This window comes from Stenella coeruleoalba (assembly GCF_951394435.1).
Source record: "Stenella coeruleoalba genome assembly, chromosome: 7".
NCBI classification, from domain to species: Eukaryota; Metazoa; Chordata; class Mammalia; order Artiodactyla; family Delphinidae; genus Stenella; species Stenella coeruleoalba.
This window is the reverse complement of record NC_137153.1, coordinates 72,955,923-72,971,013: the sequence shown is the minus strand read 5'-3', so window position 1 is coordinate 72,971,013 and position 15,091 is coordinate 72,955,923. Positions and strand designations below refer to the sequence as shown.

General features: G+C 46.4%; 1 protein-coding gene across 1 annotated transcript in view; it reads right to left on the bottom strand.

Annotated features, from left to right (window-relative positions):
* The window catches only part of TJP2 (tight junction protein 2), a 134,144-nt gene extending 120,483 nt beyond the window's left edge, over positions 1 to 13,661 (bottom strand). The window contains exon 1 of the mRNA XM_079925683.1: positions 13,459 to 13,661. The gene's annotated coding sequence lies outside the window, so the exon portion shown is untranslated. The remainder of the gene's footprint in view (positions 1 to 13,458) is intronic.
* Between the last annotated feature and the right edge of the window lie 1,430 nt (positions 13,662 to 15,091).

Here is a 15,091-nt window from a genome sequence, read left to right as displayed (position 1 = left end):
CTGGAGACCTGGAAGAAAAGCTACAGTGACCCCGTGTTCTTCTCAAGCCAAATTCTATTCCTTCAAAAGGAGCTTATGATCATTGGAGGAGTGTGGGAGGCTAGACAAAACCCCCTCCTCTCAAGACAGAAGGGTGCAGACTTGAGACAAAAAAATAACCGTAAGAGCAATGAAACTTGAACCACAGCAATTCAGGGAGAAGGCAATATTATTGACTCCCTTTTACAAAGAGAAAACTAAGGCTTAGAGTTGAGAAACCTGCCCTAGATCACACGGCTCCTACGTGGCAGAGCCGATATTCAAGCCCAGGTCTGACCCTTTCCTACTCTGTTCTAGTGCCTTCTTGAGTGGACCTCCACGCAGCTGAGGATTCAGACAGAACATCTGCTTCCTGATCCCTAGAAGAAGTGCTGCTTCCTCTGAGACAGAAGGATATCTCACCCCTACCCTCTAACCGCCTCTTGACTGCAGGCTTTCCTCTTCCCTCACCTCCTCTTTCCCAAATCCGCTATTTCCAGTGGATCCGAATGTGGAGTTTGTGGCAAGAAGACATCCTCTTCCTTCTCGTTCTCCAGGAAGCTCTGCCTCTCCACAACCATCACCAAGCTGGCTTCCCACCTAGGGGTCACTGTCCTTCTCCTCCTCATGGGCTGGGCTTTCCCCCGGACACCCCCATCCAGACAATAAAAGTGAGTTAGTTACCTCCTGGGTTTACTGAGCTTCCACATATACACGAGCTTCCCTAATAGTCAAGATCCTGAAACACCACAAGGTTTTTAAAGTCATTTTGTTTTAAATTTTCCTGTAAAATATTTCTAAATTACCTATATTTATTTTTAGTTAAAAAAACTTTTTCGTATCAGTGGTTCTACTTTTTCTCAAATTGTATCTTGATAGTGTTATAAATTTTAGGATATGTGTTACCATCATTTAATTATTATCAGTACTTTAGAAACTCTAGTAAAAATAGTCAGTTTTAATTTGATGAGTCAGCCCACTATTCCCTAAACAATATATATATAATTTTGTGAGCACTTCAGCCACCAGATACATCTGAAATAGCAAAACACTTGCCTCTGTCAATGGTGCTATGTACTACAGTTACAAAAGAAAGGTGAAACAAAGCTCCTTGTTGGCCTCAATATATTTCAGTTGTCTTCAAAAATCACAGCTCTGTCTCTCTCAGCATTCTATGATGGCCTAGAAGGTAGATATGATGTCATACTCAACCTTGTATCTGCAGCATCTCTCCTCTCTCAGGAATCAGCGTATGATAAATACCCAATAATATTAGGGTTTACTTCCTAAGAGGCATCAGCGTATGACAGATACCCAATAATATTAGGGTTTACTTCCTAAGAGGCATCAGCGTATGACAGATACCCAATAATATTAGGGTTTACTTCCTAAGAGGCAATAGGGTGTAATGGTTAAAACCCTGCTCTCTAGAACCAGACTGCCTGGGTTTGAATCCCAGCTTCACATTTAATTAGCTGTGTGACCTGGTCAAGCCTCTATACCTCTCCAGGGCCTCAGTTTCCTCATCTGTATATAGGGGATAAAAATGGCACCTACCTATTAAAGTTGTGTGAAAGTTAAATTGAATAAGTATATGCAAAACACTTAGGGCCTTAACCATCTGAGGTGCTATCTAAGTGCTAGCCATGATTATTATTTACTCAGCAAATATTTATTGGCCCAGGTTATTACGGACTAAATGTTTGTGTTCTCCCAAAATGCATCAATCGAAGCCCTAACCCCTAGCATGACGGTAATCGGAGGTGGGGTGTTGGGAGGTAAATTAGGTTTAGGTTATGTCATGAAGGTAGTATCTTCATGATGGGATAAGCGCCCTCATAAGAAGATGGAGAGAGATGGCTCTCTCTCCACACGCATGCACTTAAGAAAGGCCATGGGAGCACACAGTGAGAAGGTTGCCTTTTTCAAGCTAGGAAGACAACCCTCACCCAGAACCGGACCATGCTGGCACCCCGATCTCAGACTTCCAGCCGCCAGAAATGTGAGAAACAAATGTCTGTTGTTTAAGCCCCCCAGGCTGCAGTAATTTGTTATGGAAGCCTGAGCAGAATAAGGCTGGGGATCCAGCCCACAGGTTGTTCAGCTCACCGGGAGCCGCTTCCTCAATCAACCCTGTGTTCCTCAACCCCAGTTTTCCATGCTCCCAAGTGGACCACTTCAACCTTCCAAGTGTCCACTTAGATCTCCTGCCCTTTGGCAGCTGAGGTGCTGGTATCCTTTGATCCACCTCTCCATCCCCAACGGGAGGACTCTTGGCTCTCCTGGGGCGGCTCCCTGCTGAGCAGTCCTTCCAGCCTCCAACGCCACCCACGCTCCAGAAGATATCCAGAAGATAACCTCACACTGCCCAGGGCATCAACATTTGGACCGCCCCTTTCTCTCTGTTCCCGCTCCCCTTGCACCTGCTGCTGGGCCAGACTCTGTTTCCCTTGTGTCGCTTCTCTCATTATACCTGTGTACTATCTATCTCCCCCACTAGACTGTAAGCTCTGCTCTGAAGGCAGATACCTATTTGGCTGACATTGCATCCATCTCCTGTTGGGTTTTCTAAGTCCAACCCGATACTCCATTCATTCATTCACTCCTGGGACAACCACTGAACTGCTCCCTATCCAACACTCTCATGGATGTTGTACCTACGAAAAATACGAAACTGTCCCTGCCCTCCAGAGCCATCCAGTCGAATGGAGCAACAAGTAACTGCAACCCAGCACACTGCAGTAGGGAGGCGAGTGACCATGGAACAGGGGTGGGACAAAGGAAAGAGGGGATAATCCTGCCCAAGGGGCTTGGCTTGGGAAACTCTTCACAGAAAATGTACTTGAGTTAGGTCTTAATAATATGAGTAGGCATTCCTGAGGCGGACAAAACCAGCTGAGGCACCCCAGGCAGAGGAAAAAATATCCCCAAGAGTCAGAAAAGCAAACCAGCGAAGAATGTTCTCAGATCGGTTAGTAGGATGAGCTGGCAGGAAGGAAGCCTGAGGTGCACCTGTGAACTCAGGGCTAGAGATGCCTTCTGACCTTAGGCTCTGCACACAGCAGGTATGGCAGATGCCACCCCCTCCTGCTAACACACCCTTCCCCTTGCCTAGATGTGGCTGAACCATTACATAGTGAACACGTCCTCTGTGCCAGCCACCGAGATAAGGGCTCCCCACAGGCATTACCTTGTTTAATTCTCACAAGGACCTTAAGAGGTGGGTGGAAATTCTCCCTGTTTTCAGATGAAGAAACTCAGGCACCAAATGCCCAGGTTAACTTTCCCGGGGCCACACTGGTAAGAAGTAGTGGAGGTGGGATTCCTACCCAGGTTGGTCTGATGACAAAATTCATACTTTCTGACACCCACTAAGCCTGGGTAGGTGCCCTGGGGCCCTTGGTATGTCCCCATCATAATGAAATGGAATTGCCTCTTTACTGATTTGTCTCCTTCTAGGATCCCATGACAGCAGAGACTTCGCTCTGTTGACCACTGTAGCCCTAGCAGCTGCCACAGGGCCTGGCAGAGTATGGCATCAATGGGGCATGCTGAGAATGAATGAACACATGAATGAACAGGGCTTTGAACTCTTTGCCAATGTGCCCTCTCACCCTTCTCTGTCCCTGAAGTGAAGGAGTCCCTATTACCCTCCTAAAGCCAAGATCTAAGTGCAAAACCCAAGTTCACTTCTACCCTCTGCCGCTTTGGTCAAAGGGAGAAAAACTCCTACAGAACCAGCCTCTGAAGCTGCATGGACGGACCCCTCCTCCAAGTGAAAGGGCTTCTGCCACCGTCCTTGCTTTCCATCCTCATCCCCATCTGAGCACAAAAGCCTTAACATCCTTTGAGAGGCCTGCTTCCAAGACTGGCCCTTGAACGGTGTCAGGGAACTTGGGTCTGAGGCATCTCCCACCGTTCTCAGGACTGATTAAAGTTGTCCACTGTCCCTAAACTCTGTACACAAATAATGTGGTTTAGGCTAAACATCTGCTTTCCTTCTGGGCATCTGAACTTTTAGTACATGCTCTGCAGAGGATGCCAACAATAATAAGTCCCCAGAAAAAACACCCTGGGTACTGAGTCTTTAATGAACTTCCCTGGCTGGCAACATTTCACACATGTGGTCTATCGGAATTAAGCATGTCCCGCGTAGCTCTACTGGGAGAAGATACTTGGAAGCTTGCGCCCGGTGGTCTCAGATTGTGATCGTGTACTTTTGCCTTCACTGTAATAATCATAGGGGTGGCTATGACTATATGCTAAGCCTGTGAGTCTTCCTAGTGAATCACTGAAACTGGAGGTGACCTTAAGTATCCCGAGATACAATCTCTCCCACAAGCAGGACTGAGAAATACCTCCTGTGCAGTTCTGACCATTACCAGAGGAATTGCACACCCTGGGCCCACAGGCATGTAAAATTGTGCAACTCGCTGAGTGGGATAGAGGACACAAAGGTGAGTCTAAAGTAGGCGGTGGTTACTCAGCTCCTGAGCTCAGCAGCAAGTCACAGGCAGAGCAGGGCAGGGATAACACCCACTGATGCTAAGCCCTCTCCCTCTGCTGACAGCAGGTGCCCCCAGATGGTAACACAGAACACTGCGGGGCAGGTTTTGGCCTGGTTCCAAAGCCCAAGAGAAGTGCTTTATAGCCTCAGGTACAATGAGGATTCCTTTCAGAAAAATATGAAATAAAATTAGGAGATGTTTGTCTCACGTCTGTGAAACTGCAGGGAGGGTGGGACACAGCTCAACTTCACAGGACCCAATAGCAGTGGGCCGCCGCCCTTCCTGGATTTCTTTTCTGTAGCAAACCTTCTGACCTTCACAGCATTGACTGTCAGCACCCACCCTCAGAATAGGCTTATGCCAAGTTATGCTAAGGAGACTAGACACCTGGTAGCACAGATTTTTTAAGCCATTAAGCAGAGCAGGCAAAGGTGTGAAAGGAAGAAAACTAAAACTCGATGGCCACTACCTGCACAAAGGACTCCTGCTCTGGCTTACAAAGCTCCTTGGGTTCTAGGTTGACTATGATTCATGGTAACAGGCAAGAGGGAGAGGGCCAGTCACGACTCCAGGACTGTGGCCTAAGGACGCCTTATCTTATGAAGGCAAGTCCACACTTGGCCCTGTCCCCAAGCAGCCTATCCCACTACCTGGTAATGCTGGCCTTCCTAGAAGTGGTGAAGAGGCGTGTCCTCAGTCCCCTGTTTACATGGAGGCGTGTCCTGAAGAGGCATGTCCTCAGTCCCCTGTTTACAGTGGGGGGCCTCACTGGCCTTTGTCTCCTCAGAATTCTCTCCCCACCTCTCCCCCATCTCAGAGGCTTCTCTTCCAGCCACCCCTCCCCACAGAATCCCTATGTCCCAGTTCCCAGCCCAGCCTGGGTCATATCTACTTCCTCAGCTCTACTAAGCTCCTGTACACACGGGATCCGTGAGCTCACCTGTAGCCTTGTCCCCTCCCTCACTCTTGCTCTGGTCCTACCCTTCCAAATGCCTCCAATCCACTGGTTCTCTAAGTGAGGCCCCCAGACCAGCAGCATCAGCATCACCTGGGTACTTGCTAGAGATGCAGATTCTCTGGCCCCCACCCCAGACTGACTGACTCAGAAACCAAACTCAGGGGGTCAGTAATGTGGGTCTTAACAAACTTCTAGGTGATTCAGACACAGCCCAATGTGTTAGGACCACTGAACCACACACTTTCATTTGCTTATTCTAAGGCTGTCTTAATTTTCAAATGGAAGTGATTTTCGTTTTCTAAATCCAGATGATTTCCCTGTTTCTCTTACTGCTCCCTACAGCTGCCAGTAATACAAGATCCAAACAGCACAACCCAAGTTCAATAGAGTGGGCCTCTAAAAATGCTAATAGGTATTTTAAAAATTCAGGATTGATTTGTAACTGTAGAACATGAAAATGGTTCTCCATACGGCTATAGAGAAAAAAACACTGCCATGCAGCTTGGGAAAGAACAAAAATGTACAAACTCACATCAAAATGTCCATCAGCCTACCCTCCTGTTGGGGGTACTTGAAAATAAAATCAAGAGTACCCTAATAGGGCTTCCCTGGTGGCGCAGTGTTGACAGTCCGCCTGCCAATGCGGGGGACATGGGTTTGTGCCCCGGTCCGGGAGGATCCCACATGCCGCGGAGCGGCTGGGCCCGTGAGCCATGGCCGCTGAGCCTGCGCGTCCGGAGCCTGTGCTCCGCAATGGGAGAGGCAACAACAGTGAGGGGCTCGCGTACCGCAAAAAAAAAAAAAAAAAGAGAGTACCCTAATAAAAGATATCAACAATTTATTAATATGATTTGTAAAGTATATTCTTACATATTTTAATAAGTAGAATGGACAGATGTTAACCAACAAAATATCAAACGATATTTTCGTTCAAGTGTTTAAAATATCCACCATCGGGACTTCCCTGGTGGTCAGGTGGCTAAGACTCTGTGCTCCCAATGCAGGGGACCCAGGTTCGATCCCTGGTCAGGGAACTAGGTCCCACATGCTGCAACTAAGTGTTCACATGCCACAACTAAAAGATCCCGCACGGAGCAATGAAGATCCTGCGTGCCGCAACTAAGACCCTGTGCAGTCAAACAAACAAATAAATAATAAAATGCCCACCATCAGCATAAGCATATTTTTTGGTGTATTAACATTTGAGAGGTGCACGGTTTTTTGGTGCGCATTAAATCAGCATATAGAAGAAAAGTCCCTGCCTACTTACTCCCCTTCGCCTCCAAGAATCTATGTATTAATTCTTCACTCAAACCCTTTGGAACATCAGGTACTACATGTACTAGGCCCCAAGGCAAATAAAAAGATGAGCCAAAACCAAAATAAATTTTAAAAGAGCAAAGGGCTCAATTTACATTTTTAGTATTTTTCTAAACCATTGAAACTAGGGAATTTATTCAAAATTGATTTTCCTCTTCCTCTATCTAGTGCTCCCCTAGAAGAGGATTTATAAAAAGGTCAGGAAAGAATGGCTTAATAAATAAGCTCATGAAAAAATGTTTAACATCATAAGGCATCAGAGGAGTGTGAATTAAAATTACTTCACGGGCTTCCCTGGTGGTGCAGTGGTTGAGAGTCCACCTGCCGATGCAGGGGACACGGGTTCGTGCCCCGGTCCGGGAAGATCCCACATGCCACGGAGTGGTTGGGCCCGTGAGCCATGGCCGCTGGGCCTGCGTGTCCGGAGCCTGTGCTCCGCAACGGGGGAGGCCACAGCAGTGAGAGGCCCACATAACGCAAAAAAAACCCACACACACAAAAAACTACTTCACACCAACTAGGGTGGCTAAAATAAAAAAGACTGATTTGGATGTGTAGAAATTGAAACTCTCACACATTGCTGATGAGATAGTAAACTGGTGCACCTACTCTGGAAAAGTCTGGCAGTTCCTGAAAATGTTAAATATAGAGTTAGATATGTTTTTCACTTGTAGGTATGTACCCCAAAGACATGAAAAAATATGCCCACATAAAAACATGAATGTTCACAGCAGTATTATTCATAATAGGCAAAAAGTAGAAACAACCCAAATGTCAATCAACAGATGAACGGATAAACAAAATGTGATAAACACAATGGAACATTATTTGGCAATAAAAAGAAGAAAACTCTGATACATGCTGCAATGTAGATAAACCTTGAAAACATTATGCTAAATGAAAGAAGCCAGAAATATAGGACTACATATTGTATAATTCCATTTATATCAAATGTCCAGAATAGGCAAATCTATAGACAGAAAGTAGATTAGTGGTTGCTTAAGGTGGGGGAAGCAGGGGATTAGAAGGTGCCAGCTAAGGGGTGGAAGGGCTTCACGAAGGGGTGGTGTTCTTTTTAGGGCAACACAAAGGTCCTGAAATTGATTCTGGTGATGGTTGCACAACTCTGTGAATATACTCAAAATCAATGAATTGCACACTTTATAGGTGAATCGTATGCCACATGAATTACATCTCAATAAGACTGTTTTTTAAAGAATGACCTAGAAGCTAGAAGAGAATTACAAACAAACTCAGTTAAGTAAAATGTGTGAGGTACCTCAGATGTGTGGCTTCTTCTGTCTCCTTTGCGTTGTAAATTTCTCCCAAATGAAGGTAAGACATTTTTATTATCATTTTACAGTTTACAAGCATTTTTATAAAAAAGGTCTTTCTGAGTCCTTACTATAATCTTAGGGGGAGATAATTATTTCCCTAATTTTACATTTAGGAACACGGTGGCTCCAAGTTTATGAGGTTTATTCCCGCTCAGTCAGCTGGTCAGGGTAAGTATCAGTTCTTTTGCACCTGAATTCTGTGCCCTTTCTTCCACACTGTGTAGCATCTTGGGGTGCCTCGTAAATACCATCAGGTTGATATGCAGAGATGGTACTGCTGACCGGTCTCAGTAAGGAGAATGCCCAATGCTTTTTCTGGGAGCTGGACTAGCTATGCTAATGCTACATTCAAGCCACGTATAGTCTAATTGATCACTCATGAGAGGTCTTGTGGTACCATGGAAAGAACACTTTGCTGTCGACTCCTTTGCTCTTTTGGAATTTATTTCAGTTTGGGCTCATTTTTTATTTGCTTCAAAGCCTAGAGCAGCTAGTACCTGATGTTCCAAAAGATTTGAATGAAGAATTAATGAGGACTTCCCTGGTGGCGCAGTGGTTAAGAATCCGCATGCCAATGCAGGTGACACAGGTTCAATCCCTGGTCTGGGAAGATTCCCACATGCTGCGGGGCAATTAAGCCTATGTACCACAACTACTGAGCCTGCACTCTAGAGCCCGCAAGCCACAACTACTGAGCCCACGTGCCACAACTACTGAAGTCTGCGCGCCTAGAGCCTGGGGCTCCACAACAAGAGAAGCCACAATGAGAAGCCAGCGCACCGCAATGAAGAGTAGACCCCACTCACCGTATCTAGAGAAAGCCCGCGCACAACACTGAGGACCCAACACAGCCATAAATAAATAAATTAATTAATTAAAAAAAAAGAATTAATGAATACATAGTTTCTTGGAGGTGAAAGGGAGTTAGTAGGCAGGGATTTATTATTCTACATGGAAGGACCATGGAAAAGACCATATTCTACAGTAGGAAGGCCCAGGTTGGCTTCAGTCTTCTCATCTGTAATATTATAAAAAAAGAAACACCTCTCTCAAAGTCATTGTAAAGATTTATTGAGAATATATATGAAAATGCCCGATTCAAAATGGGCACTCGACAAAAGTTCATTGATGCTGGATCAAATAGTCTAATACCTTGATACCTTAGGGAGACCAGTGGGTTTTTCTGGATATTCAGGATTCTGAACCTCAGATCTCAAGAATGAAGACCAACATCAAAAAGTGTTTATTCAATTTGCCAAACTGAAACAATGACTACCTAATTTTAAGGAAGAATTCATCATTAATTTTATTTCATGTTTAATATAAAATTGTGTTCTCTTGTACTTTCAGATTAATTTCTCAATATCTTAGTTTGCATGTGTGTGTGTGACTCCCAAACCTAATTATATATCGGAATCACCCAAGGTGTTATTAAAACCTACAGATTCCAATGCACGGAGTCTCACTCAGAGAAGGTCTGGAGTAGTTGGAGAGGTTCCATTTTTACTAAACTCCCCAAGTGATTCTCCAGGCATTACTGAATTACTGATAAATCCATTCACCAAACACTTTCTAGGAATGTTTTCTCCTGTGTGGACTACAAAATAGCATTTGTTCACCAAATAAAACACTGAACTATATTGCTATTTCGAAGAGAACACAGTGGAGGAGGGGAAACATTTTCTCTTTGCCTTACCATAATTAAAAAAATAATAATAACATTCTGAAATTTTGTGAATGCAAGAATCTCGTGAAAAAGGAGAATTTTCTGCCAAATCTTGCCTATCTGAATTATCTTCATTCATCATTTCAAAGGGACTTTTCAATCAAAGGGAGCTCTAAGTTCCTTCCTACAAGGTGACAGCCTCATTCTGATGAAAGTCATAAGACAAGAAAAGTCAAGGGTCTTAGAGAAAAAAGAATTTGGGAAGAATTTTAAGGATCTGCCACTATTCAGCTACTTATTAAATCTTCCCAATATCTCTGATCACTTATGTATTCTGAACCACATTCTTGATCTATAACAATGCCTTTGTTAGATCATGAATGAAACCATTTTCATTAGCTTGCCAATTCACATTTCTGTTCTCACTGAAAAGCATGTCCTCAAACCACAACCTGGATAATTTTGAGCAGATGCAAGCAGATTACTTTCAGTATTACAAAGCTTTCTATAAATTAGGAGTTTGGGATTAACAGATACACACTACTATCTACAAAATAAATAAACAACAAAGACCTACTGTATGGCACAGTGAACTGTATTCAATGTCTTGTAATAACCTATAATGGGAAAGAATCTTAAGGATATACATATGTGTGTAAGTGAATCACTTTGCTGTACACCTGAAATTAATGCATTGTAAATCAACTATACTTCAATTGAAACAACAACAACAAAGCTTTTCTAAATTATACAAACAGTTTTACAACCAGAAATAATGTTCTTGGACCATTAGACTCACTTAACATTAAAGCAGTAACAAAATAGATTGGGGTCTTTTAGAAAATTATTTCAAATCTTTCTTCCTCCTATATATACGCCAGCAACAACACTTTTTCTTAAGCTTTCTTTCAACTACTTTCAACAATGAGTTTGGATCAGTATTAAAAAACAAAAACAAAATGCTAAACTCAATGTAAACACGACCCCTAAAATAAAGCCAGTTAAAAGAAGCACAGAGATTTTACCAGTCATCTGCACCTAGTTAATTAGTGCAGATTGAGCCCTGGGTAGTTCCATTCCTTTTCAACCGACCAAAGAGGAAGCCCTCATAGTTTCAGGTTGTCTCCATTAAAAGAAAGCACATGCACTTTAAGAATCTGGAGTTAAAATGCCAAGTCCACCAGGCCAGTGACCCAGGAATTTCCAAACGTTTATTAATATTCTGAGAAGATGATTTTAGTTTTACTTTACATTCCTGTTCAACCTTTTCTGTATCCTACAGAAAATGTCATTAACAGTATCCGGAAACTCAGGGGCTGGGAAGAGCGGGGAATAGGGTATTCTTTAATGGGTACAGAGTTTCTGTTTGGGACGATGAAAAAGTTCTGGAAAAGGATAGTGGTGATGGTTGCACAACATTGTTACTGTACTTAACGCCACTGAATTGTACTCTTAAAAATGGTGGTTAGGGGGCTTCCCTAGTGGCGCAGTGGTTGAGAGTCTGCCTGCTGATGCAGGGGACACGGGTTTGTGCCCCGGTCCGGGAAGATCCCACATGCCGCGGAGCGGCTGGGCCCGTGAGCCATGGCCGCTGAGCCTGCGCGTCTGGAGCCTGTGCTCCGCCAACGGGAGAGGCCACAATAGTGAGAGGCCCGCGTACCACAAAAAAAAAAAAAAAAAAAAAAAAAAAAATGGTGGTTAGGACTCTGCGCTTTTATTACTGAGGGCCTGGTTCAATCTCTGGTGGGGGAAATAAGATCCCACAAAACGCCTAGAGGGGCAGGAAAAAAAGAAAAAAAATGGTTAAAATGACAATTTTTATGTTGTGTGTATTTTATCACAATAATAACGATGAAAGAATCAAAGTACCTAGAAACAAAAAACCCAAAGGCTTAAGGAGCCTGGCACCTGGGGTGGAGGTGCTGTGACCCATAAAGCTGTAGTGTGTTTGTCCTGGTCTGGCAAAACGAAGGTTCAAATGTAGGACTGGGTGGACATGTAGGGAAATGTAAATCACTTCTTCAAACTGGACAAAAAACTTCACCCCAACATAACCCTCTGCCAGTCTCAAGCCTTAATATGCAAAGGGTCCCCTGCGGACCTTGATTGAGCAGTTCTGGGTAGGTCTGAAGTCCTGTATTTTTAAAAATTATTATTATTATTTTTTTGCGGTACGCAGGCCTCTCACTGTTTTGGCCTCTCCCGTTGCGGAGCACAGGCTCCGGACGCGCAGGCTCAGCGGCCATGGCTCACGGGCCCAGCCGCTCCGCGGCATGTGGGGATCTTCCCGGACCGGGGCACGAACCCGTGTCCCCTGCATTGGCAGGCGTGAAGTCCTGTATTTTTAACAGGCCCTCAGGTGATATCGCTGTTGCTGGACCTTGAACCTCACTCAAAGCCGCAAGGCCCCAGCGCGTTTGACGTAAAGACAGTCACCCTATCAATCTAACCCTTTAGAACCACGGTTCCCTCACCGGGAAACGTGGAGGGTTGATCATGTGTTTCAGAAGAATTGGCTAAGGACTTAACTTACCTCCCAACCACAGTTTGTAAAAGTGCGCTGAGAAACTTGGATAGAAGGCCTGACTGAATGGAGCCTTCTAAGAGAACCCACTCACCCCGGGACTAGCAAGCAGCCGCAGCTGATAAGGATAATTGACAGCGGCAGTTTCGCAGAAAGCCCTCAAGCCGACTTCAAAACAGTCTTGAAAACACCCTTCTCAACCTCGAAGAATGCCTGGAATTCAGTGGCCTTTATCCAACATAAAGATGTCCAACTCAGTTTTGACTGAGTTCCCTATAGAAGAACCTCACAATGTAGCCCTTGAAGACTGACAACACCCAGCATGTTGAGAAGCTCGGCCCCTTCCTTACTAATGGGTCAGAAAGTGCAAAAAAAAAAAAAAAGTTCCCTCAAACTCTGCCGAGCTGGGAGCACAGATCTCGGCTCCCGGGCTGCGTGGGCTGACAAGCATCTCCGGGGTTCTCAGGTGTGCGCACTTTCCAGGCTCCGCGGCTGAGACTCCGCCGGCCGCCCAGGCGGCGCCCACCTGCTCTCAACTACCCAGCGCCCCCCTCGGCCCGCGTAAATCCAAGCCACCAGATCCAGCCTCCTCCAGATACTGCAAACGCTGACTGCGCCGACAGAAACTCAGAGGCCCTTTGAATCTGGTTCAAGAGAAGCTCAACAGAAAGTGAAACAGCTCCCATCCCTTGGGGGGAGAAGGCTCCAGGCCAGGTAGGAAAAAGAAGGTGGCTCCCAGTCACCTGTAGCTGCCCCAGCTGCGCGCCCAAACCCACTTCCAGAATGGTCCCGAAGATGGGGAGGCAAAAGTCAGTTAAGCATCCCCAGAAAGGGAAAATAATCAATGCCCAATAAAGTCCAGCCCGAATCCACAGGGGCATGGGGTGACAGAGCATTTACTCACGCTGCCCCCCACCTCCGCCCCCATGAAGGACCAGGGGGCAAGCGCCCCGCCGCAGCCCGCAAAGCCCTCCCCCGCCAGAGTCGGGACCGGAGGGAGATATCCCGGGCGCTGCTGGAGCGTGGAGGCTGCGCCTGGGGCGGCTTTTCTCCGGCCTCGCGGAGGCAGCGCCGGGACGCCTGCGGGCGCTCAGTGGCCAGCGAGGGACCGGGAGGAGGGTACTCGCCTGGAGGCGGGTGGCGGCCGCAGTCGGCGGAGTCGGGGGCAGGGCGAAGGCGGCTCTGACGGGCGCCTGGGAGCCTCCGACGCGGCGCCGGCTGCTGGGCCGGTGTTCTCTGCGCTCCCCGCGCACGTCGCCGGCGGCGCCTCGCGGAGCCGGAGTGCTGGAGGCGGCCCAGCGAATGGGCGGGCGCGAGTGGCCTCGGCCGCTGCTCCTGTGTATTATTGTGACTCAAGCTATTTCCTGTTTGGAGGTTTGGGAGAAAGAAAAAAAAAAAATCCAGGGTGGGGGCAGGGGGATCGGGGCGGCGGTGAGCCAGAGAGCGGCGGCTTGGAGGAGACGAGGGTGGGCAGCGGCTGTCACCTGCTTATTTCGAGCCCCCGAGGGTGCCTAGCGCGCGAGCCGGAGGAGAAATGTAGTTTATTGCAGTGCTACTTTGGGGTACTGGGAAGGACAGAGGGTGGCTCACACACGCCACCCAGCGTTGGGGTAGGGGCTGCGGCCGCAGGGACCGCTTGGTCACTCCAGCCCGCGCGCCCACTCCCCTGCCTCTTTCCTTCTCTGTAAAACTGCCGGTGAGCTTTCATCCCCCCGAAGGGCAAGCGGAATTCGCTGTGCTGCCTTCTTTCTTCGTGACCTGGTCGGCTTTTCGATCCCTTCCAGGGGTGTGAGGAAGGAAGGGGTGAGCGTCGTTCCCCTTTCAAAAACTACGGGAGGATCGTTGTGGACCGTGTGGGTGTTTGACTGGTGGTATTGGCGGGGGGGTGGGGGGGTGGGGGGGATGGGAAGGCAGGTTAATTATTTTGGTGGAAAGTTAACTTATATGATCAGCTTCCGTTCCCCTCCTCCACCAACCTCACCCTTAGCCGGATCACAGGGTCTGAGGCCCCAATCCGGAAATACCGGTTCCTCCCGCTGGGACAATAGGTGAGGGCGGGAGCGTTAACCCGAGGGCTGGCTTAGTCACCACGGGAATCTCTGCTCCGCTGGGAGGGCAGAATCCTCCTAGGACCCAAGCTTGCAACTGGCAAGCAGGTGCCTCTTCCATTTAGTCTTGTTAAAAATCCTGGGAAGGTTATGGGGACTTATTGTTTAATGGGTGCAGAGTTTCCACTTGGGATGATGAAACAGCTGTAGAGATGGATGGCGGTGTTGGTTGCACAACTATGTGAATGTACTTAATGCTCCTGAATTGTGTGCTTAAAAATGGTTTGAATGGTCAATTTTATGTTGTGTATTTTACTACCAAAAAAAAATCCTGGGAAGATCACACCCTCATTCATTCAAGACAGCTTTGTTTATGATTGCCAAGCCCCCCTTCCCTCTTCCTGACACAAACGTTTGCCAGAAGTAATGGAATAAGTAAAACTAAAGTTCATTTAGTTTAGACTTTGGGGGGGGGGAGTACATATCAACAAGTTATTCCAAGAAGTGAGTAGATTGAGCCTAGAGGACAGTACAGTTTTTAAAAAGATGAGCAGTAGTTTGTCAGAAACATAGTGCTGGCAAGATGAATAAAGGTGTAAATAGTGTCTTACTGTTTATCTAAGAAAGCAGGAACACATAGATACATTTGCTTATGTATTTTTTAAATGGAAAGATAAATTATTAAATGGTTACTTATTTGGGAGAGATGAAA